We start from the raw sequence: 13,155 nt of genomic DNA, 5'->3' as shown, positions 1-13,155 counted from the left end.
CACAGAGGGAAAGAAAATACTGGCCTCAACAGCAGAAGCTCCTAAAGGCACTGATGGGACTGTGTGAGCAAGTGGTGTGAGGGCAATGTAAAGAGTCCTGTATTTTCCTTAGCTCTGCAAGTTTTAGGCGACAGGTGTACTATCAAGGCTGGCCTTAGGCAAATATTGAAGTAGGTCACTTGTGTTTTCTCCTTGATTCTGTGTACATTCTTCTCAATGTACTGTTTCTCTCCTTATAAACTGTGATTCCACCATTGCTTTTGGACTTCTCAGGGGCTCCCTTATTCTTGATGCTGGACCCTAGGTGATTCTTCACAGCCTAAGATAGAAAAAGACATTAAGAAAAAAAAATTTTTTAGAAGATTTTACTTATTTATTTGACAGAGAGAGAGAGAGAACGAGAAGGGGAACACAAGCAGGGGGAGTGGGAGAGGGAGAAGCAGGCTTCCCGCTGAGCAGGGAACCTGATATGGGACTTGATCCCAGGACCCTGTGGCCATGACCTGAGCCAAAGGCAGATGTTCAATGACTGAGCCACTCAGGCTCCCCGAAAAAAGACATTTTTGATTCTAAGATGGGAATTCTCTGTAATCCCCACCCAAACTTACCTGTTATCCTTTCAGGATCTTTTTTCGTTTCAACTTTACTGGCAAACATGTATAGGTTTGACCAAGTCATGCAATGATTTTTTGTGTTATCCCCTTGGAAACCCTTGACTCCAAAGAACAAAAGCCAAAAACCAAAGGAATATATCATATTCTTCTCTATACTAGAATAATGCCACCTCACAGATTTTCAGCTTTCAAATGTCAGATATTATACCACATTTATCCTTGTATACCCTTCATTATCTCTAACAGGAAATAGCAGACACTCACCTAGATAGATGTGGAATTAATATAAATTTAAAATAATGAAATGAGGGGCGCCTGGGTGGCTCAGTGGGTTAAAGCCTCTGCCTTCGGCTCAGGTCATGATCCCAGGGTCCTGGAATTGAGCCCCACATCAGACTCTCTGCTCGGCAGGGAGCCTGTGTCCTCCTCTCTCTCTGCCTGCCTCTCTGCCTACTTGTGATCTCTGTCTGTCAAATAAATAAATAAAATCTTTAAAAAAATAAAAATAAAATAAAATAAAATAATGAAATGACATTCCCACACAGCTTTCAGAAAAAATGGATGATCTTTTGACATCTGTCATTTGGATACATTGTGATAATTTTTAAACTGTTTTTTGGCTGCTTTATTGGTCAGTTTCACACTGTCAGAACAGACAAATGTGGTACATGGTCTGCTTTGGCGACTGATTCATAGACACTTCCAGATGCCCCTCAGTCCTCTTGTAACATTTCGTCCCTCTGTGTCCTTTAGCCCTGTTTTTCTCCTTGACCTCATCCTGTTTCCTTCTTCCTTCCTATGAAGTACATGAACTGCCTTCTGTACTCATTCTTTGTGGTATTGCATTTATTTGCTGCTGGGAAATTCTGTGTTCATTTGGCATCAGCAGAAAAAAAAAAAAGAAATTGAACACAATGAGGCAGAGCACATGATAGATAGTTGTGCAGTTAATGACATGTCTTACGTGAAGCGTTGGACATTGTATTATATTGTTTGTGAGGGCATAATCCCAAAGGAAATTGCTACTCTGTTTGAAGGGCAGTTAATAAATATGGATATAATGTGGTTTTCTGCCACAAAACTACCATTCCTTCAGGGTATCTGTTAACAAACACTTTTAGAGGACACAGTGAAGCACTGTGAAGGGAATCTTTGCTTAATCCTTGTTTTCCCTGGGAAAGAAGGATTTCCAGGAAGTTCGATAAGATGGCCATTTCCTATTGCACTGTCATGACGAACTTAGGGAGATACCATCCCGGATGCAGGTGTCCAGGTCAAAGGAAATAAAAGGGAAGTTCAAAAGCACTCCTCCCAAGGTTGCTGATCTTGTATCTCTATTACTGTGTCATGGGAAGTTTCTGTGTGAGCACATGCTGAGAATCAGGCAAATCTAAACTGCGTGTCACACAAATGAAACAGGTTAAAAAAAATAAAAATGTTTCTCGGAAAGGAGTATTTATATTTAAGAATACTGTAATGTTCACTTAAAAAAATGTGATAAATGGATAGGTCTCATGTTAAGTGTTCTTAACACACACACACACACACACACACACACACACACACAAAGTGGGGCCTGGGAAGATGGAATTGGTGGAGGTAATGAATACGTTTACTACCTTTGTTGTGGTACTGTTTTCATGGGTGTGTGTATATATATATATATATTTATATATATGTCCAAACTCATTGAATTGTAAACATTAAATATGTGCAGGGTTTTTTTTAACATTTTTAATTAACATATAATGTATTATTTGTTTCAGGGGTACAGGTCTGTGATTCATCAGTTTTACACAATTCACAGCACTCACCATAGCACATACCCTCCCCAATGTCCATCACCCAGCAGCCCCATCCCTCCCACCACCCTCCCCTCCAGCAACCCTCAGTTTGTTTCCTGAGATTGAGAGTCTCTTATGGTTTGTCTCCCTCTCTGGTTTCATCTTGTTTCATTCCCTACCCTTCTTCCCCTGTGATCCTCTGTCTTGTTTCTCAAATTCCTCATATCAGAGAGATCATTGATAATTGTCTTTCTCTGATTGACTTATTTACTTAATGTAATACCTACTAGTTCCATCTATGTCATTGCAAATGACAAGATTTCATTTTTTGAGGGCTGCATAGTATTCCTTGTATATATATTTATATATACCCCATCTTCTTTATCCATTCATCTGTTGATGGACATCTAGGTTCTTTCCATAGTTTGGCTATTGTGGACATTGCTGCTATAAACATTCAGGTGCACATGCCCCTTCAGATCACTACATTTGTAGTATAAATACCCAGTAGTACGATTGCTGGGTCATAGGATGGCTCTATTTTCAACTTTTTGAGGAACCTCCAAGCTGTTTTCCAGAGTGGCTATGTGCAGCTTTTTTATTGATGTTACTTCAATAAAGTTATTTTTAAAGCATTTAGAAATGTAGAATATGCTTTTTCCTTTTTAAAATTGGTTTTATTTTGAAATAACTCAAACTTACTGAAAAGTAGCAAGAATAATGCAAAGAATATTCATCCACAGAACCTTTTAAAGTTTCACTTCAAATGTGTTCTTTATAATAAAAGCATCCACTCCAGGATCATAATGTACCCAACTGTCCTATCTTTCTATCCCGCTTCATTCAAGAACCTTCCTCAATCTTTTTCTGATTTCATGACCTTTATATGCTTTAAGCAGGGCTGTTATTTTGTAGAATATTTCTTAATTTGGGTTTATCTGATGTTTTCTCATGAAGAAAGTCCTGTTATACATTTTCTTGGCAGAAATATCACAGAAATGATACTGCATTTTGGGGAGGTTTGTTTGTTTGTTTGTTTCCTATCATGTAACAGAGGATTTTTTGTTGTTGTTGTTCCAGTTCTTGTATTAACTTTATTCATAAAATTAGAACAAATCATGGTAGCCAAGTTTTTCTACTCTTTTTCCTTTGTAGTTAATAAGAATTTTGTGTGGAGGTAATGAAACTATGTAAATATCCAATTCTTTTTATTTTATTTTATTTTATTTATTTATTTGACAGACAGATCACAAGTAGGCAGAGAGGCAGGCAGAGAGAGAGGAGGAAGCAGGCTCCATGCTGAGCAGAGAGCCCTATGCGGGGCTCGATCCCAGGACCCTGAGATCATGACCTGAGCCGAAGGCAGAGGCTTAACCCACTGAGCCACCCAGGTGCCCCTAAATATCCAATTCTTCAACCCACTGTCACCCACTAGTTTTAGCAGTTATCAATGTTTTTTGCTTCTATGAATTTTTGGCTAGGATGGTGTCAAATTGTGATTTTTCCATTACTTTTACTTGTATTCCTTTCCATTTATTTATTAGTTTACTTATTTATGTCAGTGTGTTCATTCATCAATTCCTCTTTTATTCAGTAAGCCATCATCTGTTAGTATCATTATTTAAATAAGACAATCTAGTCTTCCTTTTAGCCAGTGGGAAGTCCTTCATACTGACTTCTGAATCCTTCTGCTATATTCCAGCTTTTTTTGAGTCCTTCTTTACTGTCAGAGCATGATGTTTCTAGATCATATTATACTTTTTCTGGCCCATGCTGTATTCAGTTATTTCTCTAACCATCTCTTCCTTTCTGTGGAGAATAGCGTGTGGAAGTTGAGAAGTCAAATGAACACTAGGTGTGTTCATGATTAAAGTAGTAAACCAATGCCCAGATCTTTTCATATTTTACCTTCATTCTTTGTCACTGAGAAATGTGGATCCCATCATCCTTAATATATGTACGTATTTGTTAAATCCCCTATGTGTGGCTAATCTCTTAAGACTGCCAGGCTATTCTCACCATGTGGCTCTGATACATAAACCTTTGGGCTGCCATTATTGGCCACCTTTTGCCCATACTGATTGTCTCACTCCATGTAAACCCTATGCCTGTCTTCATTATTAAACCTGTCTTATGTCTTTTGGAGGATAAAAGAGAAGAGAAGACAGGAAAGGAGAGGAGAGGAGAAAGAATGTTCATATTTTAAACTCTATTACATTTTAGAATGGATTGAAACATTAGACTGTGTGAGCTTTCAATAAATTAAGAATAGGTATTTTATAATTATTATGCTTTACATTATGCTAATTGAAACACTGCCATAACAAAATGCCTAAAATATAAAAAGTATTGTCTTGTTTTGACTATATGGAACAAATTGAGGGTGTCTGAAGGGGAGGTGGGTGTGAGGGTGGGGTAAATCACTGATGGGCATTAAGGAAGGCACTTGTAATGAGCACTGCATATTATATGCAAGTGATGAATCACTAAATTCTACTCCTGAAACTAATACTACACTATATGTTTACTAACTTGAATTTAAATAAAATCTTGGGAAAAAAAAGTATTTTCTAAAGTGGATTTGTTTATTGAACATCTTTGAAAAGAACGAAGTGGACTTACATAAGATATACCTAATGTCCTATGCTAAATTTAAGTATAGAATTGTATACATAGAATAAAAAAATTGTAAAACTTTCTCTGACTCTTAACTTGTCTAAGAAACACGTATTATCAAAACCCCAACATTTCTCTGTAAATACAGCTTTCCATGATTCCATTATCTACCACTGGCAAGGTCTTAGAAATAATGACACATTCACTAGTCTTTAATAGACACATGATGAGCACAAGCTCCAGTCTGATCAGTCAGTGAACTAAATATAAAAGGAATGCTTTATAAAGTGCCATTTAGATTCCAGTGTAATAGAGATGTAATGCATATGTCAAGTTATTGAGTTGTCAACTTAAATAGAAGCCAGTATGTCATCCAGTAATTATTGCTATTTAGGCCTAAGGCATTAGTGCTAATATTAGCATGTGAGTGTTAAGTATGCAGAGTACAAAAGGGAAAAGAAGAGATTATATGAAGTAACCCTAAAGACCTCATTATGTTACTAAAGACCATAATCTATCCTTTAGATATATGCAGACATTTTAAAATCAGGAAAATTTTTAGAATATACAACCCATCTGGGGGGAAAAAAGACACCCAGGTGCAAACATTTACCTGTAATTGTAGAAAAATTTCAGTATATTATCATCATTCTACATAGGTAGATTGCTTATGAAAATCATCAGAAGTCTACTTGAAATTAAATTTAGTGGCTCAGTTTCTAGCTGCAGTGATTTATTGACTGGCACTTGTGACTGCAGCTTTTTTAAAAATCCCTGGAATAGAGTATCATATTTTACTAGTATTTAAAAACATAAACTTTAGGGACGCCTGCGTGCCTCAGTCGGTTGGGCATCTGCCTTCGGCTCAGTTCATGATCCCAGGGTCCTGGAATCAAGTCCCACATCGGGCTCCTTGCTCAGCAGGAAAGCTACTTCTCCCTCTGCCTGCCCTTCCTGTTCTGCCTGCTGCTCTCCATGCTTCTGCTCTCTCTGACAAATTAAATAAATAAATAAATAATCTTTTTAAAAAAAGCACCAAAAAACAAAAAAACTAAACTTTAGCCCTGTAGAACTCTCCTGCAGCTCTCCACCTGCAAATCAGGTTCATGTTTTATGTACAGTAAGCTGGTATATACCACCTCTACCTACTAGCTCTCTGTTAGGGGAAATCACTTTCATCCTGTCAGAAATCTATCAAGACTAAGTAATAAAAGAGGCTTTTTGAGATCTCACCTACAGTGGTTTGGAGATTAAACACCCATACATGCACACACATGCACACACACACATTAGGTCCCTCTTACAAGTAGTATAGCTAATTTAAAAGCACAGTTTATTTTTAAAGCCAGTCTTTCAAAGCGGTAGATTAAAACCTGCTGTTTGTAAGTGTATCGTACATGTGAGCAGTCCAAAAAAAAAAGAAGAAGAAAAACACACACTCTGGCATCCCTTTCTGGCCCATTCCCGAAGAACGTTAAGTAATAAAAGGATCCATGTGAAGATTAAGATAAAATTTAGCAGGACCAACACTGTCTTTCCTAATTCGCTATGCAGACAACAGAGTCAGCAAAAAAAGGATTGGACTATTTCCAAATCCTTTTAAAAGCACATACTCTCTAAAGCAGAAGGCATCTTTTGTGAACAGACATCCGTGCACACGTTACCCCTACCCTGGCCTGAATTTTATACTAATGGATTAAAACCACACAGCGCAGAACCACATTCTTTAAAAGGAAGTATTCTATGTATTTAACATCAAGCAATACAAAGCAAAGTACAGGAAGGCAGACCCAGCCTGTAAACAGGCAGATGCTATTGGACTTCCTCTTTGGACTCTGTCCATGTTGTAATGCATGCTCTCTGCTGGCTCAAGTGTTCCCCATCATTCGGTTCAGCTCCATTCAATTGTATTTGCCCCAGAAAACCTTCCCTTTCTGCACCTCACAACATGGCCCTAAGCACCCTTGTTTTGTCCTTCTGTGGCATTTTGGTCATGTGCTTCTATGGAAACACCTACCACTTCCGCTCATGTATATCTCCTTCACTAGCCTTTAAAATTTCTCCAGTGCAAAGCCAGTACCTTCTGTCTGCCTTCCCAAGGCCTACCACATGGACAATGTTACTCTGCAGATTTAAGGCATTAGCTTTTCTCTGATCTTTGCTGAGAAAAGGCCTCTACATTTCCAAACAGGTTTACCTGGTTTCTCCTCCTTAGGGAAGTGGGTGAAAGTGCGGGGGGGAGACTAAAATCAATCTTAATTTTTATTGTCTTCCCTCCTATTTAATATACCAAAGACTAAACCACATAAAAAGGACTAAAGAAATTGTAACTACAAGTCTCACCTTAATTGGAGAGTGTAATTTGGAGTTGTTTTTTTTTTTTTTTTTTTTTTAAAGAAAAAATGAGAAGTTTCCCTCATGTGATTTCTCCTACTGGTTTCCTGGCATTTGAAAATATTGTTGTAGCAATAGACATCATTGTTCATTCCACACTATTAAAGAGATGTTCAAGATACAAAAGATTAAAATGAAAATAGCTTTGGATAAGTAGCCAAGTATTTCGTGACAGTATTTTCCTTCGATGTTTAATTGACCGGTAGTATATGAGTTCTAGATTTGAGAGGGAAGATGAGGTTAAAGTAGATTCTGGGTGATTAAAGGAAGAAATATTTCAAAAAAAAAAAAAAACAGGGTAGTTCAGAGACACTTTTGCCTACTCATGTTTGATCTGAACTGAGTAAAGACAAACAAACAGGATGGTTAGAGATATTCCTGATTTTTTAGTAGCTTTCAGTACCACAGTTCCTGAGGCCTAGAGAAAGGGTATTTAAGAATGTTTAGAATGCCACTGAGTTTTATCTTAATTTTTTCTAACCATATTCTATCCCATTGTTATGCAGCATTTCCTTTCATTGTAAACCCCAAATACGAGTTAAGTCATTGATGGACACCCTTTGTTTCAGAATGGATTTGATAAGTTTTCTCTGTCTTTAACACTTTCTTTGATGTGACAATATTTTTGTTGCTTCACAACTTTATACTGGTGAACAAACATCTTGGAATTTCACATGTATATTCCTTAACTTGATCTATAACCACCTTGAAATCATGCTGATGTTATGAAATAAAATTAAGAATGTTTTCTAGGCCTCGGAAAGTTTCAATAACATTGGAATTGTCTGTTTTTTTTTTTTTTTTTAACAGGTAAATGCCTTTTTTTTTTTAATGATAGTGCTTTGACTGATTCCCCATTTCTTCTTTGGTAATTGCTAAATTGAAGTTTGTTTTACTTCCTCTCCTTCCTCTTGGGACAACTGTGGCCATTTCTACTCGGCTACAAAGTCATATGTTTCCCTGTGTTTCAGGTCCCTTATCTTGGTAGCATGTAGTGCTCTAACTTTTTTAACTCTCTTCTTGGTCTATGTTCAGGATATTTTTTATTCTGTATACATTTTTTCTCTCTTTTGTCTTTATGACACCTCAAAGATGATTATCTGCATCTGTCTTACTGGTATTTTTGAAGAACAAGCTTTTTAAATTTTATCATTATTTCTATTTTTAATCTCATTAATTTTATCTTTTTAAACTCTTCTCTGGTTTTTAACAATGAAACTTGAAGGAATTTTATTAAGAGTATTTAGAGGCAAATTAGTTATTAATTTCTGGTTTTTTCTATGGAATGTGATACATATTTCAGGGTTTAGGTTGTATCTAAGGTTGTAAAGTCATCTTTTATGTAATTTATAGAGTTAATAACATGTATATCAGGAATTCTGTGACATTGAGGAATAACAAATGTCAAATAGGCATAAACCTTTATATGTCGGTAAGTTTTAAAAAATACTCATCTTCAGTATGGCATAACAGTGGCTTTTTTTTTCTTTAAATAATGCTGATACACATCTGCTCAAATAATGTTCTCATCTTGATTGACTTATTTGTCAGGAACAAGTTCAAATGCCAATATAGAGGTTAATCTGTTGGGCGCCTTTATTTGAAAATATAACGTGACATCCCTTGACCTGCACTTGGCTTCTTGCATAACAAGAATGTGTGAAAGATGGCAGCAGGAAAAGGAGGGGAAGGTGGAAGTGGGGAAGGATAGAAAAGCATTTTGCAATTCATCATAATCTCAGTTCCATCATCTAATAAGATCCCCTTCCCACTATCCCTCCATAAAAACACCATTTCCTTTCTCCTTTCCCCCCAAATCATCTGATATAAATTATCTGCTTTGAAATAAATGCAATTCTTATTTGCATAATATTCTTTCTTTTAGGTCATTGTAATTAAAAATTAAACCGGTATTTGGCAAATTTATTTGGGTATAATTTGCACACCATAAAATGTACCCCTCGTAAGTGACAATTGCATAATTTTTAATTTATGGAATTGTGCATCACTGCATCCAATTTTAGAACATATCATCACACCAAAAATTCCTTCAAGCCTTTTTGCAGTAAATCCTTTTCCTATCTGCATTCTTAAAATACATCTTAATTTTCCTAGTATATTCCCAGAAGTGGAATATATTGGTTAACATAGGTCATATATTTAAGCTTATATTTAATTGTGAAGGAACTACTAAGCTGTTTCTCCTAGTCGCTTCTACCTTATCTACATCCTCACCAATGCTTGTCAATGTCTGGCTTTAAATTATAGCCATTCAGGTTAGTTTATGGTGGTTTTAATTTTCACTTAGGTAATGACTAATGATGCTGTGCACTTTTCATTGCTTATTAGTCATTAATGTGTCTTCTTTGGTGAAATATCTCTTCTACCAATTTCTAAAAATTTAGTTGTCTTGGTAACTGTCAATTCCATTTTATTGATCTATATGCCTATCATTAGGCCAATAATCCATTTTTTTAAGTGTAAACCATATTTTATTTTAAAGAGAAAGAAATGTGTCACAGAGAGAGAATGTCTGTATATTGTCTTACTACACCTTGATTCTAAAGTACAATTAAGAGAAATATTAGACAATTATATAGATTTCCTATAAAGAATTTCAGTCATAATCTAGTAATCAGGAATAAACCAGTCATGTTTGGATTTGGTTAACTAGAATTTAATCACAGACATTCATTTGTTTTTATTTATTTACATATTTGACAAATATCCAGGGAGTAACTGTTATGTACCAAGCACCTTGCTAAGGTCTCAAGAATTCATTATTTTTATTTTTATGTTTTTATAGTAAGTTTTGAAATCTGGTAGTATAAGTCCATTCCAACTTTATTTTTTCTTTTTCAAATTCATTTTGGCTACTCTCGGCCTTCTGAATTTCCATATAAATTTTAAGACAATTTTTCCAACGCCATCCAAAAAGAAAGAAAAAAGACCTATTTGGATGTTGATAGGTATTATACTGAACATACAGTATACTGATCTTTAGGAAGGGGAATAAACTTGTAAACAAATTTTACATTTTGTTGTTTTGTTCTTAAAGATATTCCATTGAGAACAAAAATTTATCTTGCAAATCTAAAGCATAATTATGAATAATCCAATTAAGAAATACTCAGTGGTATTATCCTTTTGATTTGTAAGACTTTCCAACAGCAAATATTGTCTGTGTAGTCACCTTTACCTGGAAAATGGAACACAATGCCATTCAAAAAACACTGATCCGAATTAAGCATTAACCTCAGTTCTGCTATTCTTCTTCTACAGTTTGAGCTAAGACAATTAATTTTTCTGGGCCTAGGTTTTATCATTTAAAACAAGGCCTTAATTTATGAGAAAATAATATCATACTAATTTTATTCAGAGCTGTTCTATAATTTCTTGTGTTATTTAAGAACATAATAAGCCACATTGAGCCAATTGCTGTCATTTTATTTTTTTGCATAACTAGAGAAATCAACATTTTATTGAGAGTCTAACTGCATTTTCTATGGCAGGAATTACTTGTTTCATCAACAGAACTGAAGGAAATACATCCCTCGAGATAAATAAAGGAGAAGATGAAGAAGAGGAGGAGGGCAAGTGGGAGAGAAGGAAAAGAAGCAGCAGCAGCAGCTTTGATTCATTGAAAAATTTTTTTTACCTATATTTTCCTATTTTATTTTTTTAAGATTATTTATTTATTTATTTGAGAGAAAGAGAGAGAGAGAGAGAACAAGATCAATCACTACCATGAGGGAAAGGCAGAGGGTGAAGCAGACTTTCTGCTAAGCAGGGAGCCTATTGCAGGACTTGCTCCAGGACCATGGGATCATGACCCGAGTTGAAGGCAAAAGCTTAACCGACTGAGCCATCCAGGCTCATTTTACCTGTGTTTTCACTTTATAGATGATTTAACTGCTTCACTTCTACTTTGTCTTTATTTTGAATGAGTATTTACTTTTAATTGCTTCTTATGCTAGCTTGAAAAAAATTAGCACATAATGGAAATCTAAAATTTAATTTAGTTCCATGTGATAACATTAGCAAATTAACAAGAAGAACATGACTTAATCTATTTTTATCTCATAACATCTACCATACCCAAAACAGCGTGATATGATAGAATACAAAGAGCAATGCTGGATCCTTTGGCTCAACTCATATTTCCTACTTACTAGACTTACGACCTTAGATAAGAAAGTTAGCTTCTCGGAAACTTGACTTCCTTATTTGTAGTTTGCTATGGTGATTCCAGCTCTGTATGTGCAATAGAATTGCTATAAGAATAAAATTAGACACCATGGGAAAACAATTTCTAAACTTGTAAGAATACTGTGCCACTTATTATTCAAATGATTTTGGACAAGTTACTTAATAGCTCTGAGCCTCTGTTTCCTAATCTGAGCATGAGAATAATAATAGACATTATCTCAGAATCTGATCCCCAGAAAGACCCAGCAAAGGGTCCAGCATATAGCAAGTACTCAATAAGCATTACCTACTTCTACTAAAAGTAATGATAATAGATATAAAAATTGTAATAATATTGATTGGGAATAATACTGAACTGTGTGGGAGATTGTAGGTTCTTTTAAAATTAGTTGATGAATTTGATGCTTTAACATTTTAGGACTGAGTATAATCATGTGTAAGATGAGGATAATAAACAAAAGGATCTCAGGTATTCCTTCTTGCTCTGAAACTCAAATACATTATTTTACAGGGTAAAATGTAAATGAATATTAATTGCTTCTTACTCTGAGCTTTCTCTCAGTTTTTCCATTATTGCTAATTTCATTTAATTATATACATACATATGTCCATATACACATACACATATACATATGAACACAGTGTTATTCTTCAAAAAAAGATGAATCTAGCTAATTGTACTTAAAATTATTTCTTTGCTTTTGGTTACTTTACTTTTCTTAACTGTTGAAAGAATCTTACCTGTTGAAAGTAAATATAACATCATTGTAAGACGCCACCTTGGCATTCTGGTAATCTGAATGATTCAAAAGAAAAAATTCCTAAATTCTACATTCTTAAAGGTACCACTCCAGTTTTTTTTTTGTTTTTATTTTTTTTATTTTTTTTAAAAAGATTTTATTTATTTATCTGACAGAGAGAGATCACAAGCAAGCAGAGAGGCAGGCAGAGAGAGAGGAGGAAGCAGGCTCCCTGCTGAGCAGAGAGCCCGATGCGGGGCTCGATCCCAGGACCCTGAGATCATGACCTGAGCCGAAGGCAGAGGCTTAACCCACTGAGCCACCCAGGCGCCCCCCACTCCAGTTTTAACATTTCAACTTTTCTTTAATAAAGCTTCAAATTTGAGCAAAACTATCATTCTTACAGATGAGCAAATTTACATACAAAATTATTTATCACCTTCACAATTTTTTTTCTTTATAAGCTGCAGAAAGAGGAGTAAAAATTATTGATTATTTAAATGCCCAGTCTAGAAGTGAGAAAGGTTGCAGAGAAGTTATACGTAACAATGGAATGTGCTTAGTGTGACAACTGCAATGAATCCAATAATTACAGTATCACCTGCGTGAGGAAACAACTACGTGAGCTGTCATGTATAGACCTACAATAAAACTAAGGCTTGTAATATTTATTATTTTATTTCTTTAAAAAAAATAAAGACAGGTGTCACTGGCAGCTTGAAACAACATTCATGCCTGTGCAACTGCATTCTAATCACATTTAACAAATGACAAAAGTAGTCATTACCTGGAGTTTTT

Source organism: Lutra lutra, chromosome 11 (genome assembly GCF_902655055.1).
Source record: "Lutra lutra chromosome 11, mLutLut1.2, whole genome shotgun sequence".
Lineage (NCBI taxonomy): Eukaryota > Metazoa > Chordata > Mammalia > Carnivora > Mustelidae > Lutra > Lutra lutra.
The sequence above is the reverse complement of the archived record's forward strand: the minus strand, read 5'-3'. Positions refer to the sequence as shown.